At 43.0% G+C, this 6,952-nt stretch overlaps 1 long non-coding RNA gene across 1 annotated transcript; it reads left to right on the top strand.

Annotated features, from left to right (window-relative positions):
* The first annotated feature begins 694 nt into the window (after positions 1 to 694).
* Positions 695 to 6,912, top strand: LOC311028789. Its single transcript, XR_014598793.1, has 3 exons — positions 695 to 776; positions 6,602 to 6,676; positions 6,788 to 6,912. It is a non-coding gene; the product is annotated as an uncharacterized lncRNA (long non-coding RNA).
* Positions 6,913 to 6,952: the final 40 nt, after the last annotated feature.

Raw genomic sequence — 6,952 nt, 5'->3', positions numbered from 1 at the left:
CGTGCTGAGTCGGCTTCGTCCAGACGAGAGCGGAGCGGATTTCCTCTCGTTGATCAAACTCAAATAAAGAAAACAGTTGGTGTTTCCTCCTTCCACGAGCGGCGATATAATCGCGGCTTGGCGATTTAGTCAGCTTACTTCAGACAGCGTCTGGTAGCTGGAAGGCAGGAACCGGCTTGGTTCCTTTTGTTGCAACGGTGCGCTGCGGGGCCGTGTCCACCTCCTGTTGGTGGAGGGGTCGCCTCCCGTGGCAACGTGGTGTTGCGATGGAAGCGCTGGAACCAGCGCCCGGGTAGGAGTGGGAGCCAGAGAGTAAGAGTGAATAAGAGAGCGTTCTCCGGGCGGCTTCGGTTTATAAAGCTCAGGCCGCTCCAGGGGACCCCCCGGGGTTCCCTGAAGATGTCAGCCAATGGGGCACTCGTTGGGTGGCGTCGCATCTCTCACCTGGGTGAGATGTGAAACTAAAATGGCGGTGTAGTTTTTAATCCCCTTTGTCCCTTTGTCCTGGCCGCATGTGTAGGCTTCTGTAGGCCGCATTGTGTAGTCCTAACGGTTAGGTCCCAACAACTCTATAGGGTACCTTTCATAATAGTTGGTAATAGACTTGCAAACAAATTGAAATGTTGTCATCCTAACAGGCAATCATCGGCCAGGACATAGAAAACTACTTGGCTTCACTGAAAAACCGGGCTATTGAGGAAAACATATCCATGCCTGATATCTTCACAGACAGCTCCTTCGTAAAAGCATTTGAATACGGACTCAGTGCAAGTCATGTAAGTACCATGGTGGAAACTGACATAACATAAAAATATCATATAGCAACTGAACTATTTTCATATCTCCGATTAAAACTGAATTGAAACTTTAGTTGTTATTTATAATGTTATGAACCCAGACAAGACAGTGTTTGGTGTCCCAGCGTATCAGAGATCAGTTCAACAGGCAAACAAATCTGAATAGTATCAGGCAGAGTAGCAGGGTCAAGGAAATGGGCAGCAGGGTCAATACAGGCAGATCAATCAGAGAGATATAAACTAATGCTGGAGAGCTTGACAATAACACACAAGACAATCTGGCAAGTAACAATGGGAAATGGCCTGTTTAAGCACTGAGGGGATAACAAGGGATAACAAGGGAATGGGCTACAGCTGATGAGATGGGCGGGGAAAACGAGATGATAGAAATGACCTGATTGAATGACAAGAGGGAGTGGCTGGATCTGAAATGACAGGAGTGTAAGTGATATACCGGTATACACTGTTAACAAATCCAGATAAAAACAAACTAGGGTTGCAGTCGAATAGTCAAAAAAATAAGGTCCTAACTCCTATTCCTAACTCCTATTCCTTGACCTTTGGAGAAAACGTCACAGGGTTAAGGAAAGTTGGAAGGAGAACTCAAGGATTTAGGAAAGGCTGACCGCGGTGCTCAGAGAATCCGACAGGACTTTCACTAAGTTATGTCATTATAATGTGCCCGCTGATGATTGACAGCTGATGATCGAAACCGGCGATTGAGTGCATGGTTTGTTTTCATGAACGACCGAGGTGTGCAGCACATTAAAGCTGCAGTCGGCAAGTCTGGCAGATCGAGTTGACTCAGTCAAATTTCAGATGATTTATGTAGTTCTATTGGAGCAGTGTCGGTTTTAGTGAATATCCACCTTTCCTTTGCATTTAGAGAATTCAAACGGCTCTTATCATGGCGGCCACTTGTTTACTTCCGGGTCACTTCTTCTGTTAGGAACCTTCCTAAGCAAAATAGACTATTCGACCGCAGCCTACGACTAGGTGGAATTCATGACACAAAAGGGCCTGTTTTACGAAGCGAGTTCAACATACCCAGGGTATCTTTCTGTTATCCAGCTTAAGTAACTCTAACAAAAGCAATCAGAGATAGATTTTTTTTTTTTATCCGCGCACCAAGCTCCACGGGATCTTCCAAGAGAGCTAATTAGTGCTTTTCTACACGTTGATCTCTTATCAGGAACATAACCTGCTCGTGAGCTCTGCAGCATAAGTTACCATGGAAATGTTCCCCGGTAAGAAGTGAACCAGCGTTGTAGGACTGAAAACCCAGAGAGGTAACTCTAAGCCCAAATCCTGCTTCGTAGTACAGGCCTAAGGTCACCTCTCGGTTGTTGCCATGATTCCCAGTACAGATGCACCCATGATCAGCAGGCTCACATCCATGCATCAAAAATCATGGTGTGCTTTGCATTGACCATTTACGTTTTAAATGTTGCTGTAGATATGAAGCTGATTTGGGTTGATAAATCGATTGATTTATCAAGATTATAAAGTCATATATTTAAAAGAAAAAAAACTCACCGTGTGTGATGCCTGCATGTATTAATTAGGCTATCAAAATGAATGTGTCAACACTGTTGGCTCGCTAGATAGATGTTCGGGTACAAAAAAACAAACATTTGAACAATCCATAAACACGCAGCCTCACAAAACTACGAAAATATAACGGCATCGACACCACTGCAGTGATGTGACGTATAAACTAGTGATGTCCAAATGAAGCTTCGTAAAGCATTTTCTTTATTTTCTGAGCCCAATAGATGGCGCTCTCTGTTCAACAAAGGGTTGAAAGCAATGGAAATATATCGGCCTTCAACCCTTTGTTGAACAGAGAGCGCCATCTATTGGACTCAGAAAATAAAGAAAATGCTTCACGAAGCTTCTTTTGGACATCACTAGTATAAACCACCCAGCTGTAACAATTACCTGATGAACAAACATGTTCAATCCAAACGTGATACAAGCCAAGTATCTGTCTTCTTGCCAGCCAGCTGATAGTTTAAGTTTCTCGTACATTTGTGACTTTTTTTGTCATAATATTGGCCCCCTACCCCCTACTCTGTTTTTTTATTTTTTATTTTTAAGTTTTTGCCTACATTGGCCTTAATATGCCATTGTATTTTTATGTGAGTACACAGCTTACTTTTTGACCACCGTTCTCTGAGTGATGGAACAACTTCTGCAGTTTTGAGGTGACTCAAAGACTCAAATCTGTAATTACACACCAGCACAGGGTTTTTATAAGTAAACCAAATAGTGTGGCATGTAATGTGTCTTATAGATGTATTCACCAACACTGACATCATTGCTCCACATACTTTATGCTTGCTTAGCCCCAAAATAAGATTGAGTGTATTTCCCAGAAACCTATATCAGAGATCTCAGTGCTACAATAACAACTAACCAACACATTCTCACTTCTCTCACTTCTCTCCATGTTCACAAGGTAACATCCAACACTGGATGTGCGCCATGTCCTAGCACGGAGAGAACTGAAATGGTCGCTCTGTGCTACAATATTAAGAACAATCGCATTGAATTACATGTCTCTGCTTTCAACACCTGCAACGAATCTAAGGCAGCTGTAATGATCCAAGCTCTGGAGGATGCAATGTTGGACATGAGGACCCTGCTGGAACAAACTTCAAGAGCCCAATAGTGAAGCTTATCTGAACTTAGAACTGTAGCTCAGAATGTATATGGAAAATAAGCTGATTTGACAACTTGCCAATACGTAGATGAGAACATTGATAACATTCGCCTTTTAAATGTAGGGCTGCAGCCAGTTAGCTTAACTTGTAAAAAAGACTGGAAAGGTGAATGTCATGATCTAGTTTTTTGTTAGTTTTATTCTTCCTGTTGCTTTGTAGTTTCTTTCTCTTGTGTTTTGTATTGTTGGTTTCCTGTGTTATTTGTATTTGTATTTTTTTTTATAAAAGAAAGAAACGGGGACAATGCATATTAATAATAACATTTCCATGTAAATATGCTAGATTATAGCCAGTGGCTAATTTGCATCTTTAGTCCCTGGGGCAGGTTGATGTAAAAGACAGTTCCAGACACACATACATTCCATACAGTCCAAGAAATTATCGCACACTTTACAGCAATAAAATACACTAAGATATAATATGAGAACAGGCTTGATTCTCTAGAAGCCATGTTTTTAAGTCTTTAATGAAGGAGGTGAGGGTGGGTATGTCTCGTATGTCATTTGGTACTGTGTTCCATGTATGAGATCCTCGGTATGAAAACGCTGACGGTACAAAAGCACTTTTTATGAATGGGACTATACAGTCACCTCTAGATCCTCTAGATCCTGCTCTGGTTGACCTGTTTATGTTTTTCTTTATAAATACATTTATTGGAGGTGGAGCCAGACCATGGCTCCACCTCCATCTTTTGTTGAGTCTATTTTGGGTTCTGAAATCCTTTCCTCTTGATAATACCTGATAGAACAAAGGAAAATGAACCCAGGTATCTCCAGCACCTCACCTGTTTCTGGGAACTCGCCTGGCCCTGGGAGGGCCATGTAGTGTCCAGTTGGCTCACCTGCCTTCTTCTCCTAAGAGAAAGCATGGCTCGAAGAGGCGAGGCTTTCCAAAGCTGCCCAGTGACTCCAAGCCTGTTCCGTTTTAGGGGGTCGCAGCTGACGCCAACCCTGGTCTGCTGTCGGGGGTCCCGGCTGACTCTAAGTGTATAGGCCGATTGATTTAATTTTATTATCTGAGGTGCTTATGGGCGGGGATAAAGGCGACTGTAGGCACAGCCAGAGAGTGTAGCGCAGGTGATATAGATTCCATACTGATTTTTCTTTGTTCAGAATCAGCAGGAGCGTCACGCCACATCTTTTGATCGTGAGTCAACATTTTTTGACATGTAAAGAATTGTACCAAATAAAAGAAATAACTGAGACATGAGCAATGCCTTTTTGGTTTGTGGACACGCATCAATGATCAGGCTCCCGCTGACTAGTGTCACCTAATTTACTTTGAAGGTGCCACTACACCAAGCCTGTTGCGGGGTCACGGGCCTCGACTGATGCCAAGCTGTTCCGGTGTCGGATGTCCCGGGTGATACCAATGCTGTGCTGGTGTCAGTTCCTGTCTCTGCATGTTTAAAACAGAAGGCAGGGTACACCCTGGACAGGTCGCCAGTCTATCACAGGGCTGACATGTAGAGAGAGACAACCATTCACTTTCAGTCCAATTCTGTGGCTGGTTCAATGGGGTTTAATCACTGAAAGTGGAAAAAGGTACTCACAGCATTGCCATAAAATCCTTTCTGACAAGAGTGAGGCTAGCCAGAGTTTTATACGGAGTTTACAGAGAACAAGGAGGAAGGTGTGATGAGTGGATTTGCATTGATTCAATATGTCTTTTCCAAGAGGAAGAGACTTCCTGAGAAGACAAAAGTGTGGCTGCTCTTGGGGCAGCTGGGTTTCTCGACACAATGTAACAGGGGCCATTCATCAGACCTTGATCAATCAATGTGAGATAAGGATGTTTCAGAGATGTTCAGGGAGGGGGAAAGACCAAAAGGTCTTCTCATCAGGATAACAAAAGTTAACCACAATCAAATAGGAGCAGCAGGACATTGGATGACTACAAGAGAAAGGATATTAGTGTGAGATAAAAAATAACTGTAAGGTAATGCATTTTCACCTACGGGCAATTTAAAGTCATCACTTAACCTATCCCCATTCTGCATGTCCTTGGACTGTCCATTAGATAAGATGCAGGTCATTTTTCTGTCAAAGTATGAAGTAGAATACATAACACTGAGTGTAAAGGTGTCACAGTGAAACCTGACAACATAAATATGAACTTTGCCCAAATAACTATTTCTGAATGACGTGATCGATGATGAGGCGCTTATCCTCAGGAGGGCTTTCCGGCGTGAGAGAGTGTTCCGGGACAGGTTTGATCCACTGGCCTTACCTGACGAAGTCCTATATGAGTGTTATCCCTTTTCGGGCGATGGGATCCGTTACATTTGCCGACTGCTGGGTCCTAAAGTCCAACACAGCACAGCTTGGAGCCAAGCCCTCACCATACCCCAAATGATGTGTAACACTGCGTTTCCTCGCAAGTGGCACATTTTTATACACCATAGGGGATGCCGAAAATTTGAATAAAGGCACTATTTGCCGCACTATCAGAACAGTGTACCTGGCATTGAAGTCCATTTCAAACATATTCATCACCTCCCCTGGCCACAGAAGAATTTGTTACATCAAAGAGGACTTCTACAAGATTGCTGGTATGTATTAAATATTACAAAAAGTGCCCTATCATAACAGAGACGGATAACACATTATTTTGTGCTACAGTGTTCCCTAATGTCATCGGTGCGCTGGACTGCACACATGTGCGCATCAAACGGCCCTCAGGGGAACATGAGGGGGATTTTGTGAACAGAAAATCCTTCCATAGGATCAATGTTCAGGTGAGAAAGACTTATGGATAGCCTACTGTCAACTACATAAATTAATTCTGATTATATGTTTATATTATATGATTAACAATAGTGATGTCCAAATGAAGCTTCGTGAAGCATTTTCTTTATTTTCTGAGCCCAATAGATGGCGCTCTCTGTTCAACAAAGGGTTGAAGGCCGATATATTTCCATTGCTTTCAACCCTTTGTTGAACAGAGAGCGCCATCTATTGGGCTCAGAAAATAAAGAAAATGCTGCACGAAGCTTCATTTGGACATCACTAATTAACAGGCATTATAATGTATGGTTTCAGGTTATCTGTGATGCTGACAACATAATTTCTAATATAGAGGCAAAGTGGCCCGGTTCGGTCCACGACTCTCGAATCTTTCGGGCCAGTAATGTCTACCAGAGATTATCATAAGGTAAGAGACAAATTCTTTGTTCTTTGGGTTTTATTGAAAACGACCTTAAAAACATCAGTGTCAAAAGGTATACAATGCTATAGTTTTAACGATTACATTTTATATTCACAGGTGAAATATCTGGTGTGTTGCTGGGAGACAAGGGCTATGCATGCCAGACGTTCTTAGTTACTCCCCTTGTGGACCCACAGACAGCAGCACAGCAGGCCTATAACCGGACACATGCTAGAACACGGGCCCGAATTGAAATGACATTCGGCCTCCTGAAGTCCCGTT

This window comes from Eutrigla gurnardus, assembly GCF_963514095.1.
Source record: "Eutrigla gurnardus genome assembly, chromosome: 18".
Taxonomy (NCBI): domain Eukaryota; kingdom Metazoa; phylum Chordata; class Actinopteri; order Perciformes; family Triglidae; genus Eutrigla; species Eutrigla gurnardus.
Note: the sequence above shows the minus strand (reverse complement) of the source record. Positions and strands in the feature narration are given on the sequence as shown.